The sequence below is a fragment of the Aotus nancymaae genome, unplaced genomic scaffold, assembly GCF_030222135.1.
Source record: "Aotus nancymaae isolate 86718 unplaced genomic scaffold, 86718_ANA_hifiasm-v0.15.2.pri h1tg000006l, whole genome shotgun sequence".
NCBI classification, from domain to species: Eukaryota; Metazoa; Chordata; class Mammalia; order Primates; family Aotidae; genus Aotus; species Aotus nancymaae.
This window is the reverse complement of record NW_026988417.1, coordinates 77,825,412-77,849,473: the sequence shown is the minus strand read 5'-3', so window position 1 is coordinate 77,849,473 and position 24,062 is coordinate 77,825,412. Positions and strand designations below refer to the sequence as shown.

Genomic DNA, 24,062 nt, shown 5'->3' with positions numbered 1-24,062 from the left:
CATGAGTACATAATAATTAAATGTTTAATTTGATAAGAAAATGCCAAACTTTTAGTTTATTGACTTAAAATATACTTAGTAACGTTTGAATCATGGGATGTTATTGAACTCAGACGACCTATAGTTCACTCAGCAAGCTCACCTAATTTATAAGACAGGCTTTGGTCTTACATTGAGGATCTATTTTACCTTCTGCTTTTATTCATATTCTTGTGTAGTCTTTTGGCTTGGATGTATCTTTTCTTCACAGATAAAATACATAGCAGTTTTTCAGTAATTTTTATTTGCATTAGTTAAGATATAGTTGAACATTTTAGGGAGGTTGCCTTTTTTTTTTTAAAGTATGTGTTAGGAGCAAAGGATTAGAGATGGGGTTGCTAAGTTTTAAATCAATTAAACAGTTGATTGTATCCTAGAATTTGAGTATAGCTGGATATACTCTACACTCATCACACCATGATGTCTCTTTAGAAGACTTTGTTTCAGTGCCAAACCCAGACCTTTTCAATGTGGAAGCTAAACCCAGACTGTTTATCCATAAGGGAAGCTCACCTACTACATTATATCTCTGTTTTGTGGTAAGTTTTTTTTTAATCGCAACTTAGGTGATAAATCTTAGGTTAGTAGCCAAGTATCCTTGGAATTCTTCTTAGGAACAGCATCCTACAGATGGAAGGCTGTTTTTGTTTTTTTCTGAGGGATGCGGGATTCACTTTCCATTTTGTTATGATTCTCTTTGCCACAAAAAGCTGAGATTTGGGGTTAAAGGGCAAGTAAATAATCTTGGATGTATCAATAGCTTAATGAAGTTGGAGATGATGAATAAAGCAAAGGAGGTCTATTTTTCTGCTTATGATTTACTGTTTTTTTTTTTTCTTTTTTTCTTTTTTTTTTTTTTCTGAAAAAGCAGTGAAGCTCCAGGACCATAACAACATCAGGGAGGTGGGAAGAACATTTTGTGCTAATAGTAGTCCCTGTAGTCTTCATGCAGTGGTTGAAAGGCTGTGCCCGTGAGTCGGAAGTGCTACTGTTGACATGATATGCTTTTTTAAAAGTGGTAACTATTTGGGGGAAAAAAATATCTTTTCTACTTTCTGTGGGCTTGGGCACTGGCACTTGAATCATTGGTGTGGCAACTGAACATGATCTCCTTTGAGAATCAAATAAAAGTCATAGGTCATCTTCCTAGAATATATGTATGTTCACAAATTTAATATGAAGTTTCAGGGGTTTATTTACCCCCAAGCCAGCGTTGTCCAATATAACTTTCTGTGACAATTGAAATGTTTTATGTTGGCTCTCTCTAATACAGTAGTCACTAGACACATAGTAGCTGTTGAGCACTTCAAATGTGTCTGATACAACTGAGGAACTAAGTTTTTTACTTCTCTGCTGGCTTAAGCTCTTTCATATGCTTTAGGTTATAATCCCTATAAAAGAGATTTTGTGAATGTCATTGTTAGGAATTAAGTTTGTTCATTTCACTTCTGCTTTTTGCATTCAAGCGGCAGTTATTGTATCTTGCTTTTCAGTTAAATTTTGATAGTTGTTGTCTCTAAATATGTAACTTCTTTGTAATTCAGGGAGATTTAAAGGCGTTTTTCAGTATTTGATCCTGTTTCTTTCATAATGGAATATCCAGAGTAGGTTTGTCCTGGGCTATTAAGCTTGTTAGAGAATGTGAGGCGAATACCTATTGAGTCCTCTGTTGTGGGCTCTCCAGCGTCACTTTGTCCTGCAGTAGGAACACTCTGGTGATTTAGAGCCACTTTTACCTAAGTATTTTAAAAATGCATTTCCCTTTTGGGAGACCGAAGTGGGCAGATCACCTGAGGTCAGGAGTTCGAGACCAGCCTGTCCAACATGGTGAAATTCCATCTCTACTAAAAAAATAAAAATTAACCAGGCATGGTGGCGTGCACATGTAATCCCAGCTACTCAGGAGGCTGAGGTAGGAGAATCGCTTGAACCCGAGAGGCAGAGGTTGCAGTAAGCTACGATTGGGCCATTGCACTCCAGCCTGGGTGACAAGAGTGAAATTCTGTCTCAAAAAAATAAAAATAAAATAATAAAATTAATAGTGCATTTCTCATACTCATACATTATTTCGTAAAAAGCTGAAAAGTTTATGGGTGACCTCCATACCATCTGATTTTACATTTCTGTAGCAGTGGTTCTTAACCCCAGATGCATGTTGTAATCAGTTGGGAAACTCATAAAATCCCTGCCTAGGCTCTAGCCCCAGAGATTCTGATTTGAAGCGGTTGGCTTCTGGGCATCAGCATATTTTAAAACTTCCTAGTTGATTCCAGTATCCAACCAGGGTTGAAAAGCCTTCATGTATGAGATAGTTAGTGGACCTGGGCTACTTATATTGAGGAAAATATTCGTAATTATTGACTAATTCATAATTTTTTCCCCTCCTTTCTAGTTGGAGCCCAGATTTCAAGTCTTGAGTAAAATATCTTCAAGCGAATGGGCCCTATTGTGCTCACACATTCAGAACCTGTTATCCAAGGAATTCCGTAAAGGTCAGTGTCTGGGAAGAAAATTTAGTGGGGTTTTGTTTTTCATCTTTACTATCACTGAATTTACTGATAATTAAAGACTGTTAATTACTTGTGCGTAGACAGGGCTTTTTATATTGACTTGATTTATAGAGCTACCATTATAAATTTGATTACTGTACTGTCATATTTAGGAAATAGAAAATGTATGTTGAGAACTGTTTCTAATAGGCTGTTTAAAGGAGGATATATATTATATGTACACCTATATCCTTATACCCATTTAACATATCTTTGCAAAGATATTTAAGAAATTAGTAATGACAGTTCTAGGGAGGGGAACTGGAGCCCTGTAGTGGGATATTTACTTTTACCGTGTATTCTTTTCAGTGTGGTCTTTTAAACCCCATGCATATATTAAATTTCAAAAAAAAATTCTTAATGGCTAAAAATGCTTTTTTAAGTTTTATAGATATGCTTATAGTTTTTTCTACTTGGAAAAATAGAAAACAACCTCACATTCCTTGAAATTGAGGGTCTTTGCTTGTTATTTGGTATACTACTTCTTGTGTTGAATATGTTGTTTAGAGGCATACATCTGATTTTCCTCTCTTGAACTCAGGTCCTGGATTTCTTTTGCTTTCTATTTTCTTTCACCTTTTTTTTTTTTTTAAATTTAAAATTTTTATTTTTGAGACAGAGTCTCACTCTGTCACTAGACTGGAGTGCAGTGGCACGATCTCAGCTCACTACAACCTCTGCCTCTCGGGGTTCAAGTGATTCTTCTGCTTCAGCCTCTCGAGTAGCTGGGACTATAGGCACGCACCACAATGCCCAGCTAATTTTTGTATTTTTAGTAGAGACGAGGTTTCACCATGTTGGCCAGGATGTTCTTGATTTCTTGACCTTGTGATCTGCCTGCCTCGGCCTCCCAAAATGCTGAGATTACAGGCATGAGCCACTGTGCCCGGCCTCTTTCACCCTTTTATTTCACCATGTTCCAATTTGTCTCTTTTTATCTTTTGCACTAATTCTTATTCCTTCATTTTATTTCCAGCTTAATTAATGGCCCTATCATTCTTTGCATCACTCAACCTGGAATTCTGAGACCTCTTGATCTCTTTGCTTTGATCCTGAAAGATACCCACTTCCTAGATTGTTCATCCTATGTTGGTGGTATTACTTGTATTCTCTCATACCACTGTGCCCCATCCCTACCTCCACTGGCACTGCCTTTATCTCTGAAGCATCATTAAGATACATGTATCCCACACATCACACTATATTTAGAAGTATTTTCTCAATATATATTACCCTCCTACTTAACAGTTTATTGTTAACCTAACCTGTAAGGCCTTTTAGGTTCTTCCTCTGTCTTGTTTTTCTATGCAAGCCTCATCTCCAACTTTTCTCCATATTCACCCTTTGTTTCAACTATGCAGAACTACATGGTCCACCCAGCAGCAAGCATATCTTGTGCTTTCTTGTCTGTGTACACAATTTATTTGCTAGAAATAAGTTGTAGTCCATTGTTAGCTGAATGAACTTCTCTTCAATTTCTGAGACTTAGTTCACATCTCACTTTCGCTATTGATAGTTAACTGCCTTTTCCCTGTGATCTCCATAGCACTTGGTTTACTTATTTATTATTCGTTATAACACTTACCTCATTGCTTCTATTATATTTTTTCACTTAACTGTTAGCCCCTAGAGGGTAGAATGTGAATGATTTATCTTTCCATCACTAGGTTCTAGCAGAGTACTTGCATGTAAAAAGTGTCATTAAATGAATAAGAAAATAAGTATTAACATACACAATTTTTGAACTCTTGCTTTATAACCATGTGAGCTCACTAATTCAGTGTTTTTAAAGTTTAGTAAAGGCTAACTTGAGTTTTACGTCTTTGAGAAAAGAATTTAATAAGTTACTTGTAGTAGCTTATTAATCAATTGTGAGGAAAATGTTTACCTATTTGAAAGAGCTGACTTTTTTTTTTTTTTTTTTTTGAGACAGAGTCTCACTCTGTTGCCCAGGCTGGGGTACAGTGGTACAATCTTGGATCACTGCAACCTCCTCTTCCTAGGTTCAAGCGATTCTTGTACTTCAGCCTCCTGAGTAACTGGGATGGCAGGTCTGTGCCACCACAACTGGCTAATTTTGTTTTTGTTTTTGATTTTTTTTTCTTCAGACAGAGTCTCGCTCTGTCATCCAGGCTGGAGTGCAGTGACGCAATCTCCGCCTCATGGGTTCAAGCAGTTCTCCTGCCTCAGCCTCCTGAGTAACTAGGACTACAGGTGTGCCGGCTAAATTTTTGTATTTTTAGTAGAGATAGGGTTTTACTGTGTTGGCCAGGCTGGTCTTGAACTCCTGACCTCAGGTGATCCGCCCACCTTGGCCTTCCAGAGTGCTAGGATTACAGATGTGAGCTACCGTGCCCAGCCTAATTTTTAGTAGAGTTGGGGTTTCAATATGTTGGCTAGGCTTGTCTCAAACTCCTGACCTTAAGTGAGGCGCCCACTTCAGCCTTCCAAAGGCGTAAGCAATTGTGCCTGGCCAAGAGCTGACTTTTTAAAAAGCACTTATAGATGATTTAGAATACTTTTCATGCAAATCACTTATTTATAGTACATGACAATTTGACTGTTATTTAAAGTAGAAAACAGTAAGCTTTTATCAACATAACCAGAGCTTATGTTCTTGAGAGTAATGCTGTATTTATTTAACATATATTATTTTGATATTTTGCTTATTCTCTCTTCATTGCATATACATTTGAATGTTGACATTTATTTGCCTTTTGTTTTTCCTTAGTTTGAATATAAGGATCATGGTAGAAATTTACTGTAGTTTCCAAGTTTATATTCCTTATAGAGTCTTTAAGATATATTTAAAGTTGATTGTGTGTTAAATTAGTTTTTAAACAACAGTTGTAAGTCTATAGATCTTGGTGGTCTAGAATTTCTCAGATTTTCAAATAGGAAAATCTAGAAATTGAAATAAAAAACATAGAGATTGAGAAATGTAAGTTCTCTAGGTGTACCTACTCTAAATTTATCAACAGTAGGTGAGGGAAAGGATTCCATATAAAATGGCTGAGTAAAAACATTTGTGTTCTATTCTTCTGCCTAATGCTAACTGAACATAACAAAAAGAATAAAGAATAGGGAAGAAATCTTTTAACTTCAGTGAAATGAGGAGAAAACCGTAATCCCAAGCCTCAGACCATGAGAAGACCTGCCAAACATTGTGAACGTTGAAGCAAATTGAGAAGTGTGCAAATATTGCAGATTTTAAACCCGCCACAGAGCTTTCCCATAGTAGGTAGTAAGGGGACTACAAAGTCTTAGGCAAGGTGAAGCTCCAGGGAAAGACACAGATGTACCTTTTTTTTTTGCAGAAAAGAGTGGCAGGAAGCAGCAGAGTAGAGGGAGTAGTATAAAGAGCCATCTCCTTGGTCTCAGTTGATGCAAAGCAGCTGAAGAGAAGTAAACACTAAATCACAATGCAGACATTCCAGAGCTAAACACTCTCCCCTTCTCTAATTCTGCTCCCCAGCTCTACTGGCTTCCTTATAGTTCTTCAGCCATGTGAAGCACAATCTTACTTTGGCAAGCGTTTTGGTTTTACTTGTTCCTTAGCCTGGAATTTTATTCCCCTAGAAATTCTTAGGGATTGCTTCTTCATTCAGGATTCTGTTCTGGTGTGAATTCCTCAGAAACGTTCCTTGACCGTGCAGACTGAAACAGCAACCCTGGGAGCATTCTATTTTCAAAGCTTACTGAATTTTTTTCATAACATCAGACATATATTGATTTCTTTGTTTATTTTTTTCTTTCACCCATGACAATTTAAACTCCAAAAGGACACAGATTTTAGTAGGCTTCTGTTCTTCCTCTACATTCTTAGCATCTAAAACATCGCTGGACACATAGTGGTTGCTTAATAAATATTTGTTGAATAAATTATTCAACAAACAGTAGGCAACACAGAGTTCCTGTGCCCAGTGTAAACTAGGAGATCTATATGAGAGGCTTAAGAGACATTAGTAGCCAATAGCAATAAGTGGTCTTTATTTTGAACCTGATTCATACAAAATATCTATAAAAATCTACCATGACATTTATGAGATTTTGAACATCGGATATTTGATATTAACAAAATGATGGTCACTAGTTTTAGTTTTAGTGTGATAATACTTTTCTTAGAGTCCTTTATTTTTTGGAGATTCTTATACAAATGCACACACACACATGCACACTTAATAAGAGATTATATAATGCCTGAATTTTGATTCAAAATAAGTTTAAATTTCTGACAATTGAAGAAGAACTTTAAAAAATATATATGTAATGGAGGATGTTGATTGTGAGGCTATATTTAGATCCCACGGATACATTCAAAAGCATCATGTATTAACCGTCAGTGCTTATGCTGCCATCCTTTGCAACTCTTTAAACTCAGGTTGAAAAGTATTAGTTATCAACCTAAAAATATTAAAGATAATACCTAGTTATTCTGACTTACATTACGAATTGCATACAAAAAAAAATTTGAAGGCTGTTTTTCTAAATTACCTTAAGACAATTTCTGTTTCCAGGGTTATTCTCTGCTGTACCTTCCAGGACAGATTAGTTCTACTGTTATTGATGTGAACTGAAGGTCTGTCCCAATTTGACTTTTTAATGCCTAGAGAGAAATGAATGTAGTGCTCATTATACAAGATTATACATTTGGCACTTAAGATACTCTAGAGCCATCATAGACTTTAAAGATACACTTATGTTTCCCTAAAAACAAAAAGTAGAGTTTCCATAAGCAAAATGTCTATTGAGTTCTTCTCCTGTTTTCTGCTTTTTCATTATGTAATCTAATGCAGGTTTCCTAATCACTGAAAGGAGGTGGACATAGTTTTTCTTTCCCATTATATAATTTTATATTTTTGTGGTTCATATATAATAAATACTTTTGAATTATTAATTAGGTGTTTTCTTGTATTTATCATTGTATTCTGCGGAATCTGAAGATTCATGTGGATTAGGTGGTTTTTGCACCTCATTTGAAATAAATTTCAATTAAATAATGTATTCTTAAAATGACATTCTGTTGTATATATAGTTTTTTAGTTGTGAAGTCATATTTTTAATGCATTAAAATTAATTTGTAAATGAATATTTTATGGCGTAGACCTGAAAGATAATAAGGGTTTTTTTTTTTGGTTGAAAATAAAAAGTGCTTATGTATGTGTAGCACTATGAATCAGTCAGGATTTAGTTGCAGAGAATAGAGTTTGTCCTAGCAGTTTATGCAGGAAAATACTTATTACATGGCATTAGTGGCTTACAAAATCATGGAGGAGCAGAAAGGGCAGACAAAACAGGTTTTGGGCTCATGGTTAAACTTTAAAAACATCACCCAGTGGCATACCTCAACTCTGGTTTCTAAGGGAGCTGCGGCTGTCTGTGTGGATCAGGAGACTGTTGTAGGGTGGCAAACTGTGGCCTGCAGGCAAAATCTGGCCTATCACCTGCATGTGTATGTCTCACAAACTAAGAATGCTTGTTACATTTTTAAATATTTGAAAAAAGTCAAAAGAAAAAATGTTTTGTGGCACCTAAGAATTAATAAATTCACAGTGGACACAGTGGTGTGCACCTGTAGTCTCAGCTACTTGGGAGGCCAGAGTGGGAGAAGTACTGCTTTAGGCCAAGCATTTGAGACCATGCTGGACAACACAGCAAAACACTTTCTCAAAAGAGAAAAAAATGTGAGATTCAAATATCAGTATTTATTTGAACACAGCAATACATGCTCATTTACCGGTTGTTTATGGCTGCTTTCACACTACAGTGGCAATGTTAAATAGTTGTAACAGAAACCGCATGGCAAAATATTTGGTATCTCACCCTTAACTGAGAAAGTTCTTAACCCCAGAGAAAGCTCCAGAACACACATTTCAGTGACACTGCAAACAGCTACCTCTACTGCTGCTTGCTCCACAGCCATACTGTAAGTATTATGACCAGGCAAATAGATGTGACATGCGCTGCCTCCCAACAACCACCAGGATAATTACTGGATACTGGGGTCTCTGTCCAACACTGCAGCTAAAAAATATATGTATATCATTGACAGTGTGGTCTCTGCTTCACTTCTGCTTTACAAAGCTTGGGCAAGGCCAGGCACAGTGGCTTACGCCTGTAATCCCAGCACTTTGGGAGGCCAAAGCAGGTGGAACTCTTGAGCTCAGGAGTTCAAGCCCAGCCTGGGCAACAGAGTGAAACTCTGTCTCTACAAAAAAATACAAAAATTAGCTGGGCATGGTTGTGTGCACCTGTAATACCAGCTCCTTGGGAGGCTGAGGCAGGAGGATTGCCTGAGTCTGGAAGATTGAGGATGAAGTGAGACGTGATCATGCCACTGTACTCCAGCCTGAGTTACACAGTAAGACACTGTTAAAAAAAAAAAAAAAAGTTGGGGCAAGTAAGTTTGATTGGCTGAACCCTGAACCTGAATTGCAACAAGAACCTGTTTGCATAGGAGTCTGTGGAAACCTTGCTTATTTTGTTTTATAGCCTCTGTAATACATGAAGGCACATTACAGGAACAAGGTACGATGGATCTTGAGCAGCAATCCCCACTATATTTATCATATATTGGCTGTAAGAATTTGGAACATACTCTTTGTTTATTAAAATGATTAATTTTTTTCTTCTAATTCAAAGTCATGGGTTGGTATTGCTGTAACCAATTCTAATCATGTCATAATCCTAAACATTGATTGCCTTCCATGTGGGAGGCATATCACGTGTATTCTTACTTTCTTTTCTTATATTATTAAGCCAGTGTCACACTCATCTCCATTTACTATTAGGGAAAATGTAGCTTAGGGTAGTTTGATTTACTTTTCCTGAAGTAAAAAAGACAATGAATGAAGCAACAGAATTTGAAACCCGTATGTGCCTGATGCCAGAGCTTTTTTACTGCCACCTATTCTTGCTAGTCTGTTGCTTGTGCCTATAATGCAGCATTTTTATGAATCAAACTAGAATTTTTAAAAATCACATATTGAGACTATTTAAACATTGTTTCTTAGTTCTTATTGCCTTTACAGAAATTTCAGCCTCTTGTCTTCATTTCTTCTTCAGTAAAAGGAGACTAATCAATTTTGTCTTCTGTTTTTTGCAAAATGATTCATAGTTTAATGTAAAAGGTCTCTGTGAATGTGTAATATGCACAAAATATAATGCTTAGACAAAAGATTGTAGACCTTTTAGTATTGATAATATTATGCATTTATGTTTTATGAGGAACACATGTAAAGCTTCAAGCACAATATTCACTGGAGGGAATAAAAATTTTCTCTTAGCAAACTGACAAGGGACAAAGACATTGCTTTTAAAGTAGCAGAATATGATAAATCAGGCCAATCAGATAAGAATTCAGGGATACACTTTCTGTGAGAATATTTTGGTGAAAAAATATTTTTACTTTAGATCATTATTCACAATATCTGAACTTTTTGAAGTAGTCTAAGTATTTTCAAGGCAAGGCCTTTGGGGAAAAAATAAAAGCATAAAAATCAGTGTTTTGAGAGGAAAAGAGGAGAAGTAAAGAAGAGAAGAAGATAAAAATATAAACTTATAAGCTTCTGAAGGACTAATGTGGTCTAAGCACAGTGATGGATACACTGACAAACTTTTATAACAACAGCTAGCCAGGAATAAACAAAAAAGCCCCAATGTTTAGTGTTTGCTGATTGCTGTGGTGCAAATATTCTCACCTTGGCTGGTCCTAAACTATTTGTAGTTTGACAGCTAGATGTCCAAAATTTCTGAAAATTTAGCCGTCAGCTCTCGTGAGCTGGTATGAGCTGGATCTAACACACCACTGTTTAGTTTAGCTTCAGCAAAAAGTAAAGAACAGTAGACTAAGGCAGAAATATTTTGCATTTACATTTTAGTGGATATGTAAGAAAATTATTTTATGGAACCTGAGTCTTTTTTAAATCAAAAGTGTTCATTTTGTAAAATAATATGAAAATGTATAATTTTATTCACAGAAGAATAAATTTAGTAATTAAGTACTCTTGGTATTGGAGTGAGTTTTTTCCTAAGGTTATTATCTCATTTTCTCATTAATAAAATAATTGCTCAGAACTCACTAGATGACAAAATACATTGTTGTGTTTAATTGCAAATAGTCACAATCATAGTTAACTATAATCTCGAACTCCTGGGCTCAAACAATCCTCTCGCTTTAGCCTTCCAAAGTGCTGGGATTACAGGCATGAGCCACCATGACTACATCAACAATAGTTTTTTATTTGTATTTGCCTTTGACAAATTCTGCCAAGAAGTCATTTCCATAATATATTAAATATTATTCTGTATTTAGTATTGAGGCATTGTGTTAGGATTGTGGCCGATTTGAATTAAAGAGCAGGTAAATTCTCAAAAGAAAATGTAGTTACGTATATGCAGCATTTCCCCTATGTGTCAGACTTATCTAGAGTTACTAAGAATTCTTTGCAAAGTTACTGCTCATGAGTCATATTTCTTGTTGCCAGTCTAGTTACACCCTTGGTGGAAGATACACAAAGCAAACATGGGTTCTGTGGCCTTTTTTTTTTTTAAGTTCTTGGGAACAAAAATACTTGATCATTTTGTCCAAATGTTTTAAGGAAGAACAAATAGTACTATATTGGTAGAAACAACTAGAAGATAAAATTGTCATTGCTTTCATAAATAAAGTTATTTCATAAAGACAAAGAGCTTCCATTTAATAAAAGAGTACTGGATTTGGAGTTACATGCCTTGAATTCAAATTTTAGCTAATGCTAGTTGTTGAATCTTTTTGGCAAGCTGCTTAAATTCTGAGCTTCCATTTTTTTTAAATATGTAAAATAGGCATTATACCATTTTGTGGTAGGAAATAAATGAATAAATTTTTGTGAAAATGCCTAACATTATACTTAGCTATGGATCTTAAGGCTATATTTTCTGGACAAAAACTGATACAGAGGCAGGAAATGAGAGTTCCTTAGGGATTAACTCTAGCCTGGGCTACTAATTACTGATGCTGTCCCTTTAGACTTAAAATGATTCAAGGGCAGAATGGCTGGTGTTTTCCACTTGAAAATACTAATTACAAACCAGTGGGCAGAAAAGCTCGAATATCAAGAATTAACATATACAGAGAACCAAGCTGCAGAAATCTGATTGGCTAGAATGGGATCTTAGGCTAGGCCAGTGAAATTCATTTGTTTTGTTCTGTAATTGTCTTTTAAAAATGTGCTTCTGTTTCCTAACACTCTTCTTCCCCATAGCCCCACCTCCCTGCAGCTAGATTAGGTATCCCTGATGTACTTTTCCCTAGTCTTCCTTGTGTTTCTCTGGTATAACATGCATTGCCTTTATCATCCTTCATAATCTTTGCTACCACCCAGCCTCTAAACTCCACGAGGCCAGATATCATGTATCTTAAATGAATTGTCATTTCCTGGCACATGGTAAATGCCACATGTTCCAGGTTGTTTATATGTATCACTGTATCCCAAGCACCTACTCAGCATAATGCTTATCATTTTATAAGTTATTCATGATTCAGAATATTATAGTATAAAAGTGATCATTCTATACCATAGTTTTCATCATATATGTATAGGAAGACTGCGAGATTATGCCAAAGTTGTAATGACTCCAAAATAATAAGAAGAAATTGCTCTCTTTTTATTAAAGCCAAATCTAGGGTACTGAACACTACCAGAACCATGTTGGTATTCCCAGCATGACTTTTTTGTTGTTGGAGACCATGGGTAGGTTTTTCTGAAGACTGGAAGAAACTTAGATTTATTTTTCTATTAAAAGTTGCCCAATTTATTTAATATCTAAAATCTATTGAAAAACCAGTTCCCTCCCTCCCTCCCTCCCTCCCTCCCTTCCTTCTTTCCTTCTCTGTCCAAATATTCCTACAAATACATATATTTTTCTTGTTACTTGCTGAGCAGATGAAATTTAATAAATTTTTGTGTGTGGGTGGCTGAGGATTAAAAGGAACAAAATAGCTGTGTTGATAAATAGCTAAGAATCTACCTTAGAAAAAAATACCCGCATGTATCTGATTTAAATGTGGTTCAATTGTGCTCACATTCGCAGCACATATTCTAAAACTGGAATGATACAGAGAAAATTAGCATGGCCCCTGCACAAGGATGACACGCAAATTCGTGAAGCATTCCATTAAATAAAAAATAAATAAATAAATAAATAAATGTGGTTCAGTTGAGACTAACTTAAGAAATGAATTGGTTGATATATAAGTATTTAATATTAATTGTTAATGTAAATACATTTTTACATAAAACAGTGATTTTTAGGGTTAGTTGAACTAAATTCAGAAGTATTGCAAAGTAATTATTTCTTTTAAGCAGTATAAATTTAATGAAGGACAGATGTAACCATTCTAAAGTAGTTAATGTTGTCTTTTGTTAATATGTGTTCTTGTAAAATGTTTACTTTCTGTCCATGTATTTTTAATTTCCAAAAGTTATATTGTAATGTATTTCATCTTGTTTTTTTTTTTTTTTTTTTTTTTTTTTTTTTTTTTTTTTTTTTTTTTTTTTTTTTGAGACGGAGTTTCGCTCTTGATACCCAGGCTGGAGCGCAATGGCGCGATCTCGGCTCACCGCAATCTCCGCCTCCTGTGTTCAGGCAATTCTCCTGCCTCAGCCTCCTGAGTAGCTGGGATTACAGGCACGCGCCACCGTGCCCAGCTAATTTTTTTTTTTTTTGTATTAGTAGAGACGGGGTTTCACCATGGTGACCAGGATGGTCTCGATCTCTTGACCTCGTGATCCACCCGCCTCGGCCTCCCAAAGTGCTGGGATTACAGGCTTGAGTTGTTTTTAAATTTTTTTCACCCACCCCTATGTTTCTAAGATGTGTCCAACTTAAATGGATCTGATATATATAGTTATGTATCAACGTTGGTTTGCATATTCTTTTTCTCAGTGATGGACCTCTTAAGTACCCTCCAAAAAATTCCTGCCAATGAGAGAATTTCTTCAGAATGTAGATGTAGGAGAGGAATGCAACATGCCAAGTGATGCAAAATTGCGCTTTAGATCCAGTTCATTTTTTTACCAGTTGTATATGTAGTTTCAGTCCCCATGTCTCAGGACACAGCATTTTCCAGCTTTCTGATTGTTGCTAATCTATTAGATGCAAAGTGGCATTTTGTTTCAGTGTGCATTTCTCTGAATACTAACTAAATTAAAACATCTCTGTGTTTGATGGCCTTTCAGGTTGCTTGTTCATATTTTTTGGCTTTTTTTTCATTGGGATTACTAAATTTGTCTTGCTTTTTTGAGTATTATTTGTAAATTCTATATTGTAATTCTTGTCAGTTTTAGATATTTTAAATATCTTCTGTTGTGTTCTCTCTTTTTTTGTTGGTTTACAGTGTTCCTCTCCAAGTCAAAATATTTAATTTTGAAGTAATTACATTCATCATTTTATTTTTATATTTGGTAAGCAATTTTGAATTTATCCTTTTAGAGTTCTTGATTCATAAGAATATATATATTTGCTAGGTGCAGTGGCTCTCTCCTGTAATTCCGGCACTTTGGGAGGCCGGGGCCAGTAGATCACTTGAGGTCAGGAGTTGGAGATCAGCCTGGCCAACATGGTGAAATCCCATCTCTACAAAAATACAAAAAAAATTAGTCAGACTTGGTGGCACATGCCTGTAATCCCAGCTACTCAGGAGGCTGAGACAGGAGAATCGCTTGAACCCAGGAAGCGGAGGTTGCAGTAAGCCGAGATCATGCCATTGCACTCCAGCCTGGGTGACAGAGCGAGACTCCGTCTCAAAAAAACGAAAAAAGTATATATGTATATTCTTCTATTAGCTTTATAGTTTACCTTTCATATTTGGATCTTTAATCCATTTTGAGCCCACTTCTGTATGTAGCTTTAGGTAGGAGTTTGGTTTAATTATATTCCAAAATTAGTGAGTTAGTTTCTCAGTACCATCTACATGATTGTTATATATCCTTCTCTGTGACAATTATCACGTTAGGTTCTGATTAGATATATGGGTCTGCCTCTGAGATTTCTCACCTCTACCTTGGTCAGTTTGTTCTTATATCATTCTGCCACTGGTTTTATTACCATGGTTTGGTAGAAGGTTATTTTCAGAGTCTAAAAATTATGTAATTTGATTTTCAAGTTTCATGATCATTGTTACCTGTTATGTTTCCTAAATACTTTTAAATTATGTTTAACACTCTCACTGTAACCATTATGATCCTTGAGATATATGTATTGTAAATTCTTGATCAATTTATTTAATTATAATTAAATGTCATTTCTTCAGGATCTCTTTTTTCCCATGTTATTTAAATGTTAGATTTTGCTTTTCAGGAGACATCTGGATTTGAAATAAAATGGGTTGTTATCTTGTCTGAAGTCTGAGAGTATAAGTGTAATATATACTCTAAGTGTATATTAAAGGGTATGAAAAATTTTAAATCAGTCAAAAATTAAAAGCAAGTGAATATTTTTGGATGACTTTGTGTATGTTCTACTAGGAACATAAGTATATGCATAAACCCAAACCATCTAAATGTCTTGGAATGACTCCGTTTTGACCATAGAATGACTTCGTTTTGTGTAATTTCACAAAGAAAGAAAAACTAAAAGTAGTCTATAGCTTTTTGAGTGCCAAGTCTTTGTGTTCTTTGTTCTCTACCTGAAACATTTTCTCAACTCAAATTGTAATTTTTAGCATGTAATTTTGAGACACCACAAACACACATGTTTATTTTATTTTGATCATTAAATGGAATGTTATATCTGCTTTTTAGGAGTAGTTAGGTCTTTCTATGGAAACATTTATTTCACATAGTTTGTATTTTCTGTTTAAGCTGCTGAATTTAAAAGCCTGTATACTGGAAATACAAAAAGTAGATTAGAAACTTAATTTTAACCTCTAAATGCTAAACCTCCTAGTAAATATTTCAGCTAGAAGATTTCAGTTGTATAGTCTTCCCTTTTCCCCAGCTGTAGTTGAGATGTTAATTGTAAAATGTAAAAGGAGTCAAGTAGAATGAAAATAACAGCTAGGTATGCTTGATCTTTCAGTAATGATAAAGAAGGCAGTACTTTTTTAGATTTTTCTTCAACATAATGAGAGTTAGGCCTTATCATGGAATGTTATAAAAATAAATTAGCCTAGGAAGTAGTTCCCCACTGCCAGAGGGTTCTGTGCCAGTTTATTCAAGATAGTATTTTATATTTTATTACATTGCATTCCTTTTAAGAAGATAGTGAAACTTACCAAGAAAAAATATGGTAAACTGATTTATACTTTGCAGAATTATTTACTTAATTACTTATTTCCCCAGAAATTAGAGATGCAATATAGTTCAAATATTGTCACAGTTTCAGATAGATTTATATAATATATTAAATAGCTAACTGATAAGAGTAACATTTCTCTTCTTATTCTTCCCTGAAAGCATTTTTTAAAATAGGCTACATGTGGTCAACAGTGAAATGATGTAATTAGGACCTGTCTGTTTGTAGCAATCATGGTAGAAGGACAAAGACACGTAGTTTTTTGATCTCCTTTTATCCTACCCCTCCACTCTTCAACTCCTTTAATGAGAATTTATCCCCTAGCCATGAGAATATAAATACATTTTTATATTTCGTTTGTAGACTATCTAATGCAAAAATTATGAGGGAGGCCAGGCATGGTGGCTCCTGCCTATAATCCCAGCACTTTGGGAGGCCGAGGTGGGAGGACTGCCCTAGCCCAGAGTTTGACACCAGCCTGGGCAACATACTGAGACCCCCAAACTCTACAGAAACTTAAAAAATGAGACACATGTGCATAGCTGTAGTCCCAGCTACTCGGGAGGCTGAGGTGGGAGGATCTCTTGAGCCTAGGAGGTCGAGGCTTCAGTGAACTCTGATCATGCCATGCACACCATTCTGGGTGACAGTGACATTTTGTCTCAAAAAAAGAAAGTTGTAAGGGAAACAATAATACTTTGATTAATAAAGGGTATAAATCCACTAACAAGTAATTTTTGTGTCCCTAATAAGTCATACTAGTATCACCTTTTATTTTAAAGTATGTTTTTTAAAGAATTTCATAAGTTTCTTAATCTTTTTCATTTATATATCTCTAAAAAGTGAATAAAGAGCAGATTATATATACATATTTAAAATCATTTGAATAGAGCAATTTGTGGAAAAGTTAAGTTAGGTGTCGGCAGGAAGATTCTCTGCCTCATTCTATCCATCCATTTATCCATCTATTCATTAAAAATCTTCAGTGTGTCAGGTACTGTGCCAATCACTAAAAGTTGAATATAAAGAAACAGGTTACTGACTTCACACTAGATTCGTCTTCAAGGAGTAGTGGTGGAGCTGTGCACTTATTGGAGATACCCTCCATAAATCCTAACATGCTTTTATTATACCTGTGGTGGGTTGAGAAATAGCTTCAAATGGGACCAAACTAGAATATTGGCTGTTGACTGAGAGCCTTGATGTGGATCCTCAGTGCGTGTTTTTCTAGGAGATAGGGATTACATATGAATTTGGGATGAGCGGATATGAGATGATGGCACAGACGTAACAGGCATTTGTACAGAGAGCAAAGAGCTGTCAAAAGGCATGACTTGAAGTCCATTCATACTACTTACTGTCAGGAAAAGTCATCTCTCATTTCTGAACCAGCATTTCTATGGAAATGTTTTGAAGATTGCATGAGATAATGTTTCTCATGTCCTTATCTTTGAGTATAAATACTACTATACAAATTTATATACATTAAAACAAAACCAGATAAATCTTAACAATTTTTTTTTTTTTTTTGGAAACACTGTCTCGCGGTCTCATTCTGTCATTTGGCTGGAGTGGAGTGGTGCAGTCTCAGCTCACTGTGCCCTTCGCACCCCAGCTTGGCTCAGGTGATCCTCTTACCTCAGCCTGGGACCTCAGACATACACCACCCTGCCTATTTTTTTGTATTTTCAGTAGAGACAGGGTCTTGCCATGTTGCCCAGGCTGGTCTTGAAGTCCAAGTGATCAGCCTGCCTTGGCTTTTCAAAGTGTTGGGATTACAGGCACGAACCACTACACATGACTTAACAATCTTTTTTTTTTTTTTTTTTATTGTAAAGATCATATTCTAGTTAGAAGCCAATTAAATTGTTTCCTGGAAAACAAAGTCATTTGAATTCAGCCCTCAAAACAAATGTAATTTGATAGGTTGAGAAGAAGATTTGGTGAAAGGAAGAGTATTTGCCTAAGATATGGCTGTCTTTCTTGCAAAATACTTTCAGAAATAACTGTATTGCTTTATTTATTTATCTTTATGGTATATTTGAGACGAAGCAAGTGTAGTATTTTTTTCTTATTCTTTAGATTTAAGAAAATAATTCACAGGGAAATATGTTATTTGCTATCATAAGCACAAGTCATTCTCATGTTCCCATGCAGGCTGTGAATGAAGAGAATATTACACAGATTGAAATAGAAAGATTAAAATAAAAGTATCAGATGTAATATTTAGCAATTGATGCATATATATGGTAAAAAAATTACAAATCTTGAACAAGGCTACTAAATACAAATCTTGAACAAGGCTAAATTGAAACATCAATTGAGTGAACACTTATCAGGCCAGGCTGCATCATACCTGTAAGCCCAGTACTCTGGGAGGCCAAGGAGGGTGGATCACTAGAGGTCAGGAATTCAAGACTAGCTTGGCCACCATGGTGAAACCCCATCTCTACTTAAAACAAAACAAAACAAAAACAGAAAAAAAATGAGCTGGGCATGGTGGTGTGTACCTGTAATCCTAGCCACTCAAGAAGCTGAGGCATGAGAATTGCTTGAACCGTGAAAGTAGAGGTTGCAGTGATCCAAGATCCTGGGTAACAGAGCAAGACTCTGTCTCAAAAAAAAAAAAAAAAAAAAAAAAAGTTCCCTTATAGACAGACAGTTTTATTGTTTTCATATTTTTGCAATTCAATCAATGTTGCTTATAAACATTATTTTATACATCTCCTTCGGCATATATGTGAGTTTCTCTAGGGTATATACCTAAGTGGAATTGCTGATTTGTATGATCTGCATATGGTCAGTTTTACTAGATAATTCCAACTAGATAACGCCAATCCATAAACACTCTTACTAAAATTTGTAACCCATTTGTTCACATCTTTACCAATTTGATATTACCACATTTGGTTTTTGATATACAATAATATATTGATTTCCTATTGCTCTCATAACAGATCACCATGTTCTGAGTGTCTTGAAACACCACAAACTTACTATCTTACAATTCTGGAGGTCAGAAGTCCAAAACTGGTCTTGCAGGGCTAAAATCAAGGTGTCCATAGAGTTGCATTCTTTCTGGAGGCTCTAAGGGAGAATCTGTGCCTTGCCTTTTCATCTTCCAGTGGCTACCCACATTCCTGGCTCATGACCATATCACTCTAACCTCTGCTTCCTGGTCACATCTCCTTCTCTCTCCTGACTCCTTCTTTGTGATTATTTTAAGCTTGCTCAAATAATACAGAATAATCTCCCCATTGCAAGGCCCTTTACTTAATCACATTTGCAAAGTCCTTTTGGCCACATAATGTAATATACAGGTTCTAGAGATTAGGGTGTAGTAGAGATGTCTTCAGGGGCTATTATTCTGCCTAACACAAATGTTAATTTTTTGTTATGTTAATTTGCATTTCATTTATTACTAATGAGGTTGTGTAGCTTTTTATATTTTTGTGGCCATTCGTGTTTCCTCTTCTTTGAAATGCCTGTTTGTCTTTTGTCCTTTTTTCTATTGGCTGTTTGCTTTTTTCTCATTGACTTGAAGGCATTCTTTACTTATTTTGGATCTAATGCTTTTTTGTTCATTGTAGATGTTGCAAATATTTATCTCTCAATTTCTAGCTTATGTTTACTTGTTTTGCTGTTGATTTTGATGTACAGATCTTAATTTCGATAAGGTCAATTTTGTGTGTATGTGTGTGTATGTGTAATTTTTGTTTTGTTTTATTTTGTTTTCTTTAAGACATTGCTTCCTTAGCTAGCTGCGGTAGCTCACCCCTGTAATCCCAGCACTTTGGGAGGCCAAGGCAGGCGGATCACAAGGTCAAGATATCAAGACCATTCTGGCCAGCATGGTGAAACCCCATCTCTTAAAAAAAAAAAAAAAATACATTTCTTCCTTAACCTGAGATTGTAAAGTATTGTATTTTCCAACTTTTCTTCTAAATATTTTTAAAGTTTTGCTTTTCAAATGTCTTCAATTACTGTGGTGACAAGAGCATGGTGAATATAAGCTGCTGAAAGTAGAGCTAGTCATGGCTGGAACAGAGAAAAATTCAAGTGAGTTGGGAGTGAGTTGATAAATATTTCTTTACTATATAGCTGTGTTCACATTACTTTAAGGTTACGTATAGTCATGAATTACCTGTGATAGGTTGCCATTCAGTAGAAAAACCTGACATTTCAGATAAAGACCATGTGGGAGAAGCATCAAGTGTGTGAAATTGCATAGTGTGTCCAGGGAACAGCAGATAGGTGATGTGCTGTGAGCATGGGATGAGGGGAGGGCTAGGGCAGAAGATACAGCTTCAGAATTAGGTACACACCAGATTTTGAGCAGCCATTTTATACCTCGCAAAGGTTTGTCTCTATCTTATTGTAGCCGTTTTTGTCACTTTTAAAGAAAGTTGTATTCTGATTTATTTGGAATTTTAGAAAAATGAATATGGCCACATTATTGGCAGAGTGAAAACTGGAGTTGGCATTCCCTTAGTTCCTTATATATAGTAGACACTTAAGGAATTAAATTTCGGCAATACTATTGCAGTTGAGGATGCAACTACAGAGTCTGCAGTGCAGCTTTTTGATTATTAGCAGTGAGTTTTCAGTCTTTTAAATGGATTTGATATTTAGTAACAGGCAGAAGATATTTTGAGGAAGTTTTGAAACTAAAGCATATGAGTACACTGGGAAATTCCATTTTTGGTAATGCATGATATATGATGATACTGATTTTTAGATGTAGCTTACAAAATGCTGTTAAGGCAATTTGTAGAGAGGAATTTTTTAAAGCATTTCTAACCATGTCAGCATCATTATTTATACATAGCTTTCCAACATAACTAATTGGAAGATACAAATTCATTTGGATGTATAGATTTTGACTTTTTGCGAAAAATAAACATAAAATAACTCAAAATAAAACTCCTTATCCTAATTAATCAATAGTATAATTAATCTGTGAAGAAGCCAACATCTATCTTACCGTTATTATTTTTGTTGATGTCATTACTTTATTCATATATTTTTTATTTGGGAGGTTTTACCAATGTAATTCTACACAGTCTTTTGCATTTGTCATTTTGTTTCATCACTTTCAGGTCATAACATATATTCCAGCCCCATTCAGTCATGATTTGTTATGATACCAATGAGTTGTTTTCATTTTGGGGATGTTCCTTGTCTTCAGTATATTGTTGATGCATAAATTTCCAGTGGAGGATTCTGGCTTATTGCCTTTTATTTTGTCATCATCTGTTTACCACCAAACGTAACTCTCTGTTAGTAATTTTTTTCCTTCTGCACCTGCCCTCTCATAAATAGTTCTTATTTTCTGAATTTATACCAGTTTTAACTGAACATGTTTTTAAAAGTACATTATGAGATACCCAGTGATCTTAACAAAAATGATCATTTCTTTAATATTATTGATTCTAAACAAACCATAAAAAACACAGTTGTCTTCTAAGTTTTCTTGTTTTAAAATAAACAGGTAAGAAATTTGAAGAAAAAATTTGCCCCTTTGGTCTATTTTAAATCACCTTAACTTATCCTTGAGCCTCCTCTAAATCATCTTCTAAACTCTTATTCAGCACCATTTACTCATATATCAATCATTTGTTTGTTTGTTTGTTTCTTATTTGTCAGGTACCATGTTAAGTATTCGGGAAAAAAGTTGAATAAGGTATGACCTTTGCCTTCCATAATCTGACATTGTCTGGTGTTGGAAAAAGACAATCAAAACAACAGTTACACAATGTGATAAATACTATGATAAAGATGTGCACAATATGCTTTGGGAACCAAGGAGGGGAGGCATCTATCAAACTGGGAGATTCAGGAATGCTTTCAGCCAGGCACGGTGGCTCACACCTCTAATTCCAACTCTTTGGGAAGCCGACTTGGGAGGATCACTTGAGGCCTGGAGTTTCAGACCAGCCTGGGCAACATAGTGAGACCCCATCTCTACAAAAAACAAAGCAATTAGCTGGGAGTCCGAGGTGGGAGGATGGTTTGAGCCCAGGAGATGGAGGCCGCAGTGAGCCCTGATCATGTAACTGTACTCCAGCCTGGGCAACAGAATGAGAAAAATAACAACAACAAAGGAAAGCTGTAAAGCTTCTTAAAAGAGGAACAGTTGAGCTGAGATTTAAAGGATGATTCATAATCAGCTGGATGTAGAAGAGCCAGAGTAGGAGAGCCCCAGGAGAGGGCTCAGGGAGTGTGCAGGCAGAGCAAGAAGGCCTTCAGTAGATTGGTTAAAGTAGAATACTGGGGCATGAAGAAGGTCAGGCCTGTGGGGGCTAGATAATGAAAAGCCTTGAAATTTGTACTTTTCCTTAAAGTTATGGGAATCACTCATACATATATTCCTTCAATTCTGCTATGTACCAGATACTTAGCTATATGTTAAAGGATTTGGAGAGCACAGCCTTCTTTCAAGGAATTTATAGTTTGATGCAAGATAGTGATAATTTAACAGCATGAAATTGTCTTTATTTAAGCAAGTGGGTAACTTTTCAATTTAGAACAAATGATTAATGTAATTTCTATCCGGAAATGTGTAAGATGTCCTGCAAAAGCTTTCTTTAGGATGAGAACTAGGATACGTAAATTGTAATTTTAAACTTTTTTTATGTTGTAATATTTAATTTTTTGGGGGGAATAAATAGTAAAAATGTACACCCAGAACTCAGAATATCTGAACAGAAATTCTGATGTCACTTAACAGATGTATAACTCTATGTACTTTTTTTAAAACAAACATTTATTATTCACCAACCACTTGCTATGAACTAAGGATACAAACTTAAATAGGATTTGAGAAAATTATTTCTAATGGGAATAAATAACCATTGGCTGGTAAATGTACATTACAGTAGAGTAACAGTAATAATAGCTGTCTCTTACTGAGCACTTGTACCAAATACTAATCTAAGTGCTTTCCATGTAATAAATTACCTAATTTCTACAAATAACACTATGAGGTAGGTTCTGATAATTATTCATTTTTCCAGATGAGGAATCTTACACACAGAACATATCTGACTTGAGGTTAAACAGTTAATAAGTGATACAGTTAATTGCAAAGCCTGTGTAACTATTATGCTATACTGTCTCTCTTAATGATGAATATTCTGTAACAGACTACAGTCATATAGTACATAATGATATGTTGGTCAACAACAGACTGCATATATGATGGTGGTCTGGTAGACTATAATGAAACTGGAAAATTCCTTTCGCCTAGTGATGTCATAAGTGTTGTAATGCCGTAGCAGAAAGCACATGCTCGTGGTGATGCTGGTATAAACAAGCCTACTGTGCTGCCAGATGTATGAAAGTATAGCATATGCAATTATGTATAATACATAATACATGTATATAAATCATGTAATACATGTTAATAGATTACTGTGTTACTGGTTTATGTAGTTACTATATTGTACTTTTAATCTTTATTTTAGAGTGCACTCTCACTTAGAAAAGACAATTAACTGTAAGACAGCTTCGGGCAGGTCCTTCAGGAGGTACGCAGAAGGCATTATCATAGGAGATAACAGTTCCGTATGGGTTATTGTCCCTGAACACCTGCCAGTGAGACAAGATGTGGAGGAGGAAGACTGATATTGATGGTCTTGGCCCTGTGCAAACCTTGGATAATGTGTGTGTTTGTGTCATTTTTAACAAAACTGTATTAAAAGTTAAAAGAAAATTAGAAGAATGCTAATGGAACAGTGATATACAGAAAATATTTTTGTAGTGCTGTACAATGTGTTTGTGTTTTAAGCTATGTTTTAAGCTTTGGACCATAAAAGAGTCCAAAGGCTTTATAAAAATTTGAAAGTTTGAAAGTTTATAAAAGTTTCAGTAAGCTAAAGTTGATTATTGAAGAAAGAAAAGTATTTTGTTATAAATTTAGTGTTATCTAAGTGTACAGTGTTTATAAAGTCTACAATATATTCAGTTGTCCTAGGCCTTCACATTCATTAACCACTGACTCACTCAGAGCAACTGCAGTTTTGCAAGCTTCATTCGTAACAAGTGCCCTATGCAGGTATACCATTTTTTATGGTATACCTTTCTACAGTGTTTTTGCTATATGCTTGCTCTCTCTCTCTCTCTCTCTCTCTCTCTGTCTCTCTGTGTATGTGTGTGTGTGTTTGTGTATGTGTGTTTGAGTGTTTGAGACAGAGT

At 35.4% G+C, this 24,062-nt stretch overlaps 1 protein-coding gene and 1 non-coding gene across 7 annotated transcripts in view; both read left to right on the top strand.

The window, feature by feature from the left end:
* WDFY3 (WD repeat and FYVE domain containing 3) overlaps positions 1–24,062 on the top strand; it is a 284,809-nt gene that overhangs the window by 51,461 nt on the left and 209,286 nt on the right. For all 6 annotated transcript variants that reach the window (XM_064368830.1, XM_012437733.3, XM_012437736.3 and 3 more), the window contains exon 2: positions 2,432–2,531. The gene's annotated coding sequence lies outside the window, so the exon portion shown is untranslated. The remainder of the gene's footprint in view (positions 1–2,431; positions 2,532–24,062) is intronic.
* Positions 12,647–12,753, top strand: LOC135271961 (U6 spliceosomal RNA). Its single transcript, XR_010340081.1, has one exon. It is a non-coding gene; the product is annotated as a U6 spliceosomal RNA (small nuclear RNA).